This window comes from Saccopteryx bilineata, chromosome 10, assembly GCF_036850765.1.
Source record: "Saccopteryx bilineata isolate mSacBil1 chromosome 10, mSacBil1_pri_phased_curated, whole genome shotgun sequence".
NCBI classification, from domain to species: Eukaryota; Metazoa; Chordata; class Mammalia; order Chiroptera; family Emballonuridae; genus Saccopteryx; species Saccopteryx bilineata.
Genome location: NC_089499.1, coordinates 436,475 through 448,811, shown reverse-complemented (window position 1 = coordinate 448,811; position 12,337 = coordinate 436,475). Strand labels below are relative to the sequence as shown.

At 49.0% G+C, this 12,337-nt stretch overlaps 1 non-coding gene across 1 annotated transcript; it reads left to right on the top strand.

Moving 5' to 3' along the window:
* Window positions 1-3,203: 3,203 nt before the first annotated feature.
* Window positions 3,204-3,279, top strand: TRNAS-GCU (transfer RNA serine (anticodon GCU)). Its single transcript has one exon. It is a non-coding gene; the product is annotated as a tRNA-Ser (tRNA).
* The last annotated feature ends 9,058 nt before the right edge of the window (window positions 3,280-12,337 follow it).

The following is a 12,337-nucleotide window of genomic DNA, read 5'->3' as shown; positions in this document are numbered from 1 at the left end:
GCACACGGACGAGGGACGTGAGCAGAAACGCGAGAAGCATGGCGTTGGCGTGGTGAGTTGCCATCAGCCCCGTGTAGAAACCGGTCCCGTGGCAGACCTGAGACTACTGTCCTTCAGAAGGTCCACTCACAGCGTGGGCCCCTGGCTGGAACCTCGGACCTGGGGTTTGACAGGGTTCCCTCAACGCCCAGAGCCAATGAGACCGCACACCGAGCCTGACCCGTGCGTGCACACAGTGTGCGTTGTGCTGGGCACCGACCATCCGTCCCTCCAGGAGTCTGGAGTTGCATCCATGCGAGGCCGCGGTGCCCACACGACCAGCCCACAGTAAAGCCAGGCTGTGAGCCTGGTGGCTTCCCCCACAGATTACCGTCACAGCGCCCAGCGGGGGACGGAGCGTGTCCCGTGTGACCCTCAGGAGAGTGCTCTTGGATCGGGTCCCACGTCCTTGAGGTCTTCACCCTGAGAGCTGCTGCCCTTTGCTGACAGTGCCCTGAGCTGTCTCCTGTGATCAGTCAGAACTGTGCGTGCGGCTGGCTGCTCAGTCCTCCGGGTGAGCCAGAGACCTGGGGGTGGTCTCGGGGACCCCAGACCCACATACACGCCCCTATTTAATTATTCCTCACTCCAGGCCCTGGCCAGTTGGCTCAGTGGTAGAGCATCAGCCTGGCATGTGGAAGTCCCGGGTTCGATTCTCATGCAGGGCACACAGAAGAAGTGCCCCACCCCTCCCCCTCTCCTTTCTCTCTGTGTCTTTCTTCCCCTCCCGCAGCCAAGGCTCCATTAGAGCAAAGTTGGCCCGGGAGCTGAGGATGGCTTCTCAGTCTCCGCCTCAGGTGCTAGAATGGCTCCAGTTGCAACGAAGCAACGTCCCAGATGGGCAGAGCATCGCCCCCTGGTGGGCATGCCAGGTGGATCCCAGTCGGGCGCATGCGGGAGTCTGTCTGTCTGCCTCCCTGCTTCTCAATTCAGAGAAATACAAAATAATAATAATAATTGTTCCTCACTGCTGAAGGTGATCTTTATGGCAAAGTCTTTCATCCGTTCAGTGGGATTTCCTGAGCGCTGAGATGCAGGAGGCATTGTGCTAGAATCCGGAACAAAGTCGTGAACGAGGCCACGGCACCTGCCTTCGCGGCTGAGACTCCACAGGGGCTGAAAGAGACCAGGACAGGCAGACATGTCCTCCCTCCTGCCCGTTCCTGTCCCGTCTCCCCCGAGAGGAAGGACACGCCAGCTCATGACAGCATAGCACATACAGGACTGCGTTTCAGTGCAGCCCTTTCTGTTTCCCTTAGAAAGAAACGTCCTGTTAAGGGTAGCGTAGGATTTTTAAATCCAGGGAAGGAGAAGGCGGTGGTTACACAGGCACCGTCCAGGTGTGCCGGGTGGTGTTGGAACAGTGGCTGCCGACCCAGCCCTGCACGGACACCCTGAGTCACGGAAGGTGACAGCTGTCACCCGCCTGTTATAACCGGGACCTCTGCCGCCACAGACCCCGACGGCGCATGCTGGTGACGCACCCGTCAGTGGGAAGGAGACGCGCTGGGGCCGCCGTCGGTGTCTTTTAAAGCAGCTTCCACGTTCCTGAAATAACAAGGTCAGGCGCAGCGTTCGAAATGGAAGCGTGGGTTTAAAAGGACAGCCGATGACTCAGGGAAGAGGGAGCGTTATCACCTCCTGGGCATGAAAAGAAACATCATGGCCGCGACAGACTGGATGTGTAAATTGCTCACCTGCTTCTGCCGCTCTGGGCACCGCTTCTCAGGGCGCCCGTCAGCCTGCAGGGTTTATTCGGAGGGGTGTCTGGAACCGGTCAGCCAGACACAGCCAGCTCCCCTCTGCGCCAAGTGGGTAGGGCTCAGTGCCTGGGGTTGACCAGCAAACACCGTCTCCTCGTGTGTCAGCTTCCGCCAGGAGGTGGGAAAGCGAGACGGACAGAAGTGCCCCCGGGTCTAACATCCGCCAGGGACTTAGATCCCTGCATTGTGGGGCTCCTGTGATAGGGACCCCCTTGTCCCCTGCGCGCTGCTGCCTTTGAAACCTCACCGCCAACCGTCGTCATCGGTGAGACAAGCCCGCCTGCAGGTTCTGGCGCAAGGGGATTGGCCGGGGGCCGCCAGCCCGCGGGGCCCGGCGTTCGTCGGCGCTCGTCTGCGCAGGTGATTTAGGACCCGTGGGGACAATAAGTCTGACTCTGTTCTGCAGACATTTGACAGGTTTGAGTTAATCTTGCGTGAACACCGAGTGAAATACAACGTTCGCCGGGCTCTGTCTCCCCGCGTGCGCGCCGCAGCCGCGGGAGGGCACGCCGGTTGTAAATTCACAGTTGTTTTGAATTAGACTTTAATGTGTGTTTTTTTGCCCAAAATCTTGAATGGAAATAAAAAGCATCGCGATGGAACAGCCGCAGAGCAAGCAGCACTGGGAACGTTGAATTTACTGGGAAAGAACAGGAGTCAGAGCCGCAAGGCTCTGGGTTCAGACGTCGGGATTCTTTGCGTTATGGGCATGTGGGTCCCTCAATCAACTGTTCAGGGCTTGTTTACTTCTAACGTGGGGCTGGAAACAGGGTCTGCCTCCCGAGATCGCTTCCAGTTGTGCATGTATTGGGGTGAAGGCGGCTCCCCAGGGCATGGCTTCCCTGTTTCCCTAGAAAAACATATAGTGTTAAGGGCATCACAGGATAATCACCCTTGGAAGGTGATTATGGAAGGTGATTATCTATCTCAGTAGCTCAGTAAATACTACCCACGCCGTCTAACGTAAATGTTTTGTAGTTTAACGTCCACGAAGTCCACAAAACCCAACTGCATCGTTCAGCACATTCTCAGAAAGCACAGACCACGGCGAGGTCAAGAAATGGGACACGGTTTTGTGTTCGTTCTGGTAGTGGCCCCCACCCTCACCCGGGACCGGTCCCTAACGTGACTTCTGTCATGAGCAGTGAGCTTGACTTCTCTGACCTTCACTTACTGATACGGGTTTTCCCCAAGTCCCCGCGTGCTGTCTGTGAATAAATCCATCGTCCCTTTCCGGATCCATCTTCCTCCACACCCCACCCCCACGGCTCTGGGCGGGACTTCCAGCACAGCGTGGACTGGAAGTGGACATCAGGGCCACCTTTCCCTCCGTACCTCAGGAAGAGAGCTCTCATCACTCGTCGTTTTGAATAATTCTTGCTGTATTTATATATATATCAGGCCCTGGCTGGTTAGTTCAGTGGTAGAGCGTCAGCCTGCTGTGCAGAAGTCCCGGGTTCGATTCCCAGCCAGGGCACACAGGAGAGGCGCCCATCTGCTTCTCCACCCCTCCCCCTCTCCTTCCTCTCTGTCTCTCTCTTCCCCTCCCACAGCTGAGGCTCCATTGGAGCAAAGTTGGCCCAGGTGCTGGGGATGGCTCTGTGGCCTCTGCCTCAGGCGCTAGAGTGGCTCTGGTTACAAATGGAGCAATGGTCCAGATGGGCAGAGCATCACCCCCTGGTGGGCATGCCGGGTGGATCCCAGTTGGGCGCATGCGGGAGTCTGTCTCCCAGCCTACCCCTCACTTCTCATTTCAGAAAAATATAAATAAATAAATAAATAAATGTATCATCTGATTAAGAAAAGTCCTGTCTGTTTCCCTTTGGCAAAGAGTTTTTGTTTCGTTTTGTTTTGAATGACAAGAGCCCCGTGGGCACCAAGGCTACGATTGGCTGCTTGTGTGCTTAATGCGTTAAGAAATCATGGCTTGTCCAACTGTTGACCGGCTTTGCGTTCACAGGGACCCGTGGTGACTGAGGAGTGAGCGTGATCCTGCCCACGGGCCCCTGGGTTGTCCGTCTGTGCTGATGAGAGAAAGATGTCTTTACCAGGTTTTATATCAAACCTCTGCTGGTCTCTTTAAACAAGAAATGTCTGTTCTTTTTTAAAATTAACATTTTCTTCCTCAAATGTTCGGAAATGCTCTGCTGCTAAGACCATCTGGACTTAGGACTTCTTCTGTGGGGTCTGGTGATCGGCGGCTTTTAAGAAATATGTATTTTCCTACATTGTCTAAAATTGTCAAGTATATTTTTGATTTTTTTGTTGTTATTTCCTCACTTTCTTTCTTAGGATTAATTTACACTTCTTTTTCTAGTTTTTCAAGATGAATACTTAATAGATTGATTCTCAATTTTTGTTATTTGCAATACATGATTTTAAAGCTATTTTGAAACACTAAATTGCATGCATGTCAGATTTGATACAGTGTTACCTTCATTATCATTATGTCCTAAAGATGACTAGATTCTGCTTTTTCTGTGAGCTATTACACTTCTTAGTTATCTATTCAGTAACATATTAACAGAATATTGAAATTCTTCCAAAATAAGACGTGCTTCTACTTTAGTTGTTGTAACAATACAAGCCAATTCTCCAACTTTTAGCGAGCTTACGTATATTCATATTTACATGTTTAAAACTGCTTATCATGTTTGTTAGTCAAGAATTTCATATGTAAAGTAATCCTCATATTCAGTGGAATCTCTGTCTGATTTGCGTGTGAGTCCACGCAGAGCAACCTGAGACGTTCCATGTTAATAAGACCCCGGATGGTCTACCTGTGGTGGACGGTTTTCTTTGTGAGTTACTTCCTGACCTGCATTTTATTTAACAATGTACTGCTTCCAAGAAGCTGGGACTTCTGCACGCCAGGCCAGCACTGCACCCACGGAGCCCACTGGTCGAGGCTGTGTGAACTTTCCACGCACATGCTTGGCCCGGCTGAGGTCTGGGAGTTTGAAGTTTCTCTCTGTGTGTTCTAAGACCGTGTATCTAGGGAAACCTGCCAGACGTTGCTGGAACCCTTTGCCAATCTTTCTTCTTCGTAACTGCCTTGTCTTTGAAAATCAAGACTGGAATGAATGAAATGTGCTATGATCAGAGCGTGTTAAACAATCCTGATAAATATTGATCTTGCCCAAAGCCAACGATCCAACGCTCTTCCAAAAATAAATGGTTCTTATCTTTCTCTAACCCCATAAAAGCAGATATGATTCTCTCTCAAACGGCACAGTGAGAGGTCTGGCTTTCGCTTCCAACCCGTCCTCCAGGCACCGGAGTCAGGCCGTGTGGCAAGGAGCCGTGGAGGACAGCTTCCAGGGACGTGGTTTTATCCAGTGCTTGGAACGTTTGCGTCCAGATTGTAGAATTGATACTGACTGTGAACAGGATTGGGACTGCTGCGGAAGTCATCTGTTGGGGACCTTCTTCTGTGAGTCTTTTCTGCACCTGTGGTGGAGGTCTTGTGTGACTTTCTACTCTAGTTGGAATTCCCGTGAGATCCTCTCGTCCCTTTTCGTCCCTCCCCAGCCGGGCGCTTTGGTTTTCGGACTTACATTGCAAGATTCTCTGTCGTTGAAGAAAAGGTGCTCAGCACGCAGAGGCCCCAGAACAGAGTCATCCATGCCAGACCTTAAAAGAACTGTTTTGAGACACAGCAATCGAATGGGACACGCCTGACATTCTTTGGTTCTATCGTGGAGACGCTGTGACCGAGATTCCTTCTGCAGAGGTTAGGAAAAGAGTTAAACAGAATGCTCCTTACAACTCTTCCCAGCGTGACTGAAGTGTGTGTCTTCAGCCTTCAGCTCCCTGGTCTTTCTCTTGTAAGGTAAAACTCATAAAGAAAAATGAAAAACAGGTAAATGTGTTCATATCAGGAGGAAAATCCATCGTGGGTTACTTTTATTTTCAAAATGAATATGTGATATGAGGCCACCGTCTCTGGGCTAGACCTCATAATTCACGTGTGGACTTATCTAAGACATTCATCTCACACGCCATGGACTCTAACTGGTGGCAGTTGACAAAGGTCGTTAAAGAAACTGATTTATTTTCAGTTATATCCTGCGTCTGCTCGTATTACGTTCGCCCAAATGAGTTTTTCACTCCGGAATCTCTGTGGCTTTGGAATCTTATTTCAGGTTAAAAATGCACCAACACAGAAGCTATGATGATAAGACTGAATTGATATTCTTTCATAACAGTCATCCTTTCTTAAAATTCTAGATAACAAAGGCTCCATGGCCTCTGCCTCAGGCGCTAGAATGGCTCTGGTCACGACAGAGCGACGCCCCAGAGGGGCAGAGCATCGCCCCCTGGTGGGCAGAGCGTCGCCCCTGGTGGGTGTGCCGGGTGGATCCCAGTCGGGCGCATGTGGGAGTCTGTCTGTCTCTCCCCATTTCCAGCTTCAGAAAAATACAAAAACAAAAAACAAAAAAACAAACAAACAAAAAAACCCAAAACAAAACGGGAACAAATACAATATTTAAAATAAAGAACAAGTAAATTTAAATCAACAAACTGACCAGTATTTCAATGGGAACTATACTCCTCTCACTGACCACCAGTGAAAGAGGTGCCCCTTCCGGAAGTGCTGCGAGGGCCGGATAAATGGCCTCAGGGGGCCGCATGTGGCCCGCGGGCCATAGTTTGGGGACCCCTGTTCTAATCCAAGAAGATTCTCAGAAAACACTGCCTTACAATCCGATCGTACTTCTCACTTTAAAAGTCTGGGCTAAGTCCGGAAGCTGAGGGCTGATGCAGGAATCTCACACCGGCAGGACGGAGCGTTCCTCCTTACACTTACGGAGACGCGTGCCAGAAGGCGTGGCCGAGGGCGACGGCTCCTGCTCACTGAACCCCTCCCGTCCTTGCAAAGAGCTTCCATGGAAACTCCTCTTAATTACCTCACATCTCATAGGCTAGAGTTCATAGGCACGGTCACCCCTGTGCAATGGACACAGCAACGCAATTCTTAAGATGGGCACATTGCTGAAATCAAGGAAGAATTTTTTAAAATGGTTATTGCGACGATAACAATTTTTATTATAATTGTGCTTCATCGTCAAACATTGAGAAAGGGAGTGTCCGTCTTAAAGGCACGTGTGCAGACGCCTGACACGGGAAGAACTGAGTGGATCTGTATGAAATTCTCGTGGAGAAGGTGTCAGAAACTCATGTTCCACATTGGTGTTTTCCCTTCTGCCTCAAGAGGGAGAGTAGAAATAGCAGAATCGTTACATCCTTCAAATGCCAATTTTGTATTTGCCTGACTTGAGTGAGTGGCAAACAGCCTTCTCACATCACTCCATGGTTCCACTGTCTCTTTCAGCATTCAACAAATTGTAACGGTAAAAGATAATTTGGGGGAGGGAGGTTTAAGGATAGAACATCCTTGCTATTATTACATAAACCACACAGACAAGTGTTCACTGACGGCATGACTGTCCCAGAGTGCTCTGCCTCGTGTGACCTGTTGCCTACTTCCCCGGTTTCTCGTTTCCCCCTAATCATGTCACTGACGAGATCTAATCCAAGAAGAGTCTCAGAAAACAGTGCCTTACAATCCGATCGTACTTCTCACTTTAAAAACGAAGCCTGCTCTATTTATTCTTGTTCTCTGCGTGCTCTCATTAAAGGACACAAATCATTCCATTAGACCCCATCTGTTGCTTAAATGGAAATTCCGTCTGCCCAATCCTCTGCTGGGAGGTGCCCGTTGCTGGAGGCTGGCCTCAGATCCCAGCACGGTCGCCCAGTCTGCCCTGGCGCTGAAATCGTTTCTGCTCAAGGGCTGAAAGTGTCATTCTTCATCGTGAGTATCGTGTGTTTGGAACGCTGCTGACGTCTTGGTGGCTGGAGACGGAATGAGATTAGACAGATTCACTGAATGTTGAAATGTTATTTACCACTGTGTTCTTCCTACACCGCAAAATAAAAATGAATCAAAATGAGAAGCAGAGCAGAACATGGAAAATAACAGTAGTTTAAATGGCCCTCTCAGTGCAAACCAGAAAATGCCTTTATGAATCAATACATCAAAGGTTTCCGAAGGCTGTAGAATAACAGGGTTGAAAATCCTTTCACCTGTCACCCAAATTGTTTTTAAATTTTTCTTAGAAGAGGCCCAGGTACCTTACAATTATAATGCAATGACTAACGTTTACCAAGGGTGTACATCTGCCTGTGTGTGCGCGTGGCTACCGGACTCAGACATGCTCTTCTCAGCGTCTATTAAGAAGCATAATTAATTATCAGAGAAAGCTTTAAAATGATAATTTATTGGCATTTAGGTCACATAAGTGGAATATAAGTTATTACAGTCAAAAGTAATAAATTGATCTATTTGTTAAAAAAAATCTCTTTAGAAACTTAAAAGATATTTACTAGGATTATTTTTAGCACAATTTGAATCTAAAAACATGATATTTGCTTTTACTCCCTAATAGTATGAAAAGTGTTGCCCCAAATAAATATAAGAAGAAGAACTAGTGGAGGATAATTCTATCTACAAAATTCTAGGTTCATAGATATTGGGGTAAAAAACAGACAAACATGGTTTAAAGAGTAAAAGTTATTGTGAAGTACTGTATTAAAAATAAAATATTGTCTTATCAAAGACTCCACACTATAAAGTTAAATCTATTTAAGTAATCCTATTTTAAACCAAAACTGATATGATCTAATAACTAATTTATGAACATCTTTTATTGTAGTCAAGGTCATCAGCTTTGATTCTTAGTATTAGTTACGTCATATTGTAACTATATAGCAAAGGAAATGTTTCTTAAGGCAGCAGAAATCTAAGATGTCAGAGAAGCTGCTACCAACAGACTGTATTGCGTTAAAGGACACAGAGACTGGAGGCAGCACTGAGCAAGAGCCCCTCTCTGGGGGGTCTCTCCTCGCTATTCCATGCACGAACCCTGTTTATATAAGACTCAGTCTCACCAGCCTTCCCTTCTTTGCTTGTCTGAAGAAAGAACCCCAAAGGGCCTGGCTGGTTCACTCAGCTGGTTAGAGTGTCATCTCAATAAGCCAACATTGCAGGTTCGATTCCTGGTCAGAGCACATACAGGTCAACCAATGAATGCATGAGTAAGTGGAACAACCAATCAGTGTTTCTTTCTCTCTCTCTCTCATCAAAATAAAATCCTAAGGGAATAAAAAAATAATTTTAAAAAAAGAAAGAAAGAAACCCACTACAGGAGAGATACAGTTTCAGTTCCCGTCACTTGACTGCTGTCCAAGGGTCCACCCTGAATTTCTGAGCCAGTGTTTATGCTGACAATAAGCCGGTGTCCGCCGGAGTTTAGAATAACCCACAGCAGCACCTGGTCTGCCTGCTCCTGCATTTTGGAAGACAGAATCTTGGTCCATAGAAAGCTGATGCTCTTTTGTTCAAGTTACTTAAGAACCCTCGGTGTAAGCAAGCACCTTCACGTCGACCCCGGTGGGCAGAGCAGAGAGGTGGGTGGACCACGGCCGAGCCTACCGGGCAGCAGCTCAGCCAGCAGGTGGGGAAGCCCAGGGAGTGGGCTGACTGCAGGGTCCTGTGGTCCCACCGGCCCGGGGCCCGGGGACCGCTCCCCTTCAGCCGCTGTGCTACACTTAACTGAGGCTTATGGCCGCACACGGGAAGACCTACCTGCTCCCGTCCAGCCAGAGCGGCCGTGCTCCACGGGGACCCCGTGGGGACACTGGGGCGCTTTTACTTAGACGCACCAATAAGTCCATCTTCCTTGTAAGTTGCTGTAACATCGTTTTCTGCTGCTTGTAACCTAATGGGCTAAAAATAACGTAAGACGGGAGAAAACCGAAATGAAAGTGGCTGAAAAGCAGAAGATATTTGTGTCTCCGGAAAAGGAGGCATGACTTCTCTCTATCTTCCCTCTAACACAGAACTTCATTTTAAGGAGCGGCGTCCGCTGATTTAACCAGTTTGTTTCCCATCAGACATCCCTCTCTTCTCCTCATGGATGGGTTGCAACTGAGAAGACTGACTCTGGTCTCACCGAGAGCTGGTCTTCTTTGTTCTTTAATATCACAAAATGGCCTCCCCCGCGCATAAAAGAAAGTTTTCTCTCGGCCGTGCTCTGTAGACGGCTGACTCCCGGAAGACAGACCACGGCACCAGGACAGTTGGTCGATTCAGCACGAGTGTCACTTCCGTCCGGAAATCTTTCCAGCTCCCGAGGAGAGCAGGAGCGTGGGCACCACGGGGTACAGGGATGTCTCCACACTTAAGGCAGAGCAGCCCCCCACCCCCCGCCCCTGCTGGTGAAGCCCACACCCGGCCAGGACGGCGTGCTCCCCACGGGGTCTCAGCAGCCCCCCACTGTGTGTCATCGGCACCTCACAGACCACAGCCGTGCTGGTCTTTGTGCTCCAGGTGCAGCCACTGCCGCTGGGCCCTGGGTTGGGTCCTCATTCTCCTGCAAAGGCTCCCGGGTACCTACGTATAAAAATGTGATAAAGCGTGTGTGTTTTTTTTCTGTTCGGTTCTGTAGTTAAATGTCCAGACACAGCCAGGGTTGCTAAGAGGGTAGAGGAGGTAGAGGAAACGTTTTGCCTCCCTTATAGCTGAAAAGTGTGTGCTCATTAGGATACAGTGATGCTATCCTTACAGATCTAGGCCCTGGCTGGTTGGCTCAGTGGTAGAGCATCAGCCTGGCGTGTGGAAGTCCCAGGTTCAATTCCTGGCTAGGCACACAGGAGAAGCGCCCATCTACTTCTCTACCCTTCCCCCTCTCCTCTCTCTCTCTTTCTCTCTCTCTCTCTTCCTCCCCTCCTCTCACTTAATAAAAAGAAATTTGAGTATGAAAATCTTAGTTTAAAAAAAGAAAAAAACCCAAAGAGTGTACACACACACACACACACACACACACACGCTCAAGTCACAGAACTTAAGATTAATTTGAAGCTGTTCAAGTGTAATAGGATAGTTTGTGCTCTAACATTCATTCGAACTTGAAAGTAACCATAAAATGCTCCGAGTGAAAGAAATGATTTTCCTTCTCGCTCTTTCTCTCTGTTTAACTTCTCATCCTGGTTTTAAACATGAGATACAAGTCATCAATTTCGCTGTGACTTAGCAATTTATTTACACAGTGTTACTGCCTTGGACACTCACAGCTGAGCTGCGAGCTTGATGAAATATTGTTACCCACATAATTCACTTTCTGCCACTGCAACAAGGTGTCTGGGTTTGGTGGGAGCTCCCATTTGAGGGTGAAATTGAATTGAGAATTCATGTGCGGGTCCCACGGATGAGGCACGTCTGAATATCAGGGGAGCGTCAGTTAAATTTACGCTCCACTCCGGGGCGTGGAAACTTGCTTCCAAGGCCGTGAAAATAGCTCATTAGCATATCGATCAGAGCCAACAAAGGCAGCCCCAGCCTCAGCTGGGCATCTGTGTGTCCCGAGATAGCTACACTGGATTCCCAGCGTGGTTTGCGCATTATCCGTCACACGGAGTTCAGTGCACCTTACGAATGTGGGCCGTCATGATTTATATTGGTGCTTCACGGGCGATCCTCACTTATTAGCGATGTTATTGATCGAGCCAAAGTGAACAATCCCCCGTTAATTCACGGTCTGACTCATAAAACCAAACAAAGCTGCGTGGGCCGTAAAGTAATTTAGAAACACGCGCAGGTAGACATGAGGCAGCTTCTCAGTAGAAACACTATGGACTAGAAAAAAAAAATCACTCTTTTCCCCACAACCGTTTCCTGTTACTTACAGAAAACGGGAGGCAGTTCGCACAAGTCTGGGGCTAAACAGACAACCACCACCAACAATGAAACGGCCCTCCCGGCCTGCTGACCACTGCGAGCCCCGCCCCCACTCGCGCCCCGGGGGGACGCTGGCCCCACACAGACACCGCTGACGCGGAAGAAACATCGGACGTCCCGATGTATGTGTGAGACGGCCCAGCGTTTCAGAGTCGGAAATTAACTGAGATGCGAGAATACTTAGAACTACGGAGGAAGGGAGCAGGCGCAGCACAGGCGGCCGTGGTGCTGAGCTGGACGGAGGCTGCTCCCCTCCCCGGCTCGGCCCGGAGACCAGGCGGGGTGGGCCGTCCACGGCGTGCGTGACGTCATTGTACCCTTTAGTTGATGGAGAGCCTGCAGTTTCAAAACGTAATTCATTTCAGTTGAATATTTAAACCGCTTTCCCAGCTTTCCTCCTTGTGAATAGTTGCTTTTTTTAAACAAACTTTTCAAAGATTGAGGTGTAATTAACATAGAATCTTGCATAAGCTTCAGGTGAAGACCACAATGACTTGATATTTGTGGATGTTGTGAAATGATCCCATGATGAGTCTATGTCACCATAGGTACAGACTTTTCCTGGCGCTGAGAACTAATAAATACTCCTAGAAACTTGCTTTTATTATTATTATTATTCAATGAGAGGCAGGGAGGCAGACACACTCCCACAGGCGCCCCTGCTGGGAGCCCACTAGCGGGCAATGCTCTGCCTATCTGGGGCGGTGCTCCGTTGCTCAGCAACTGAGCTCTT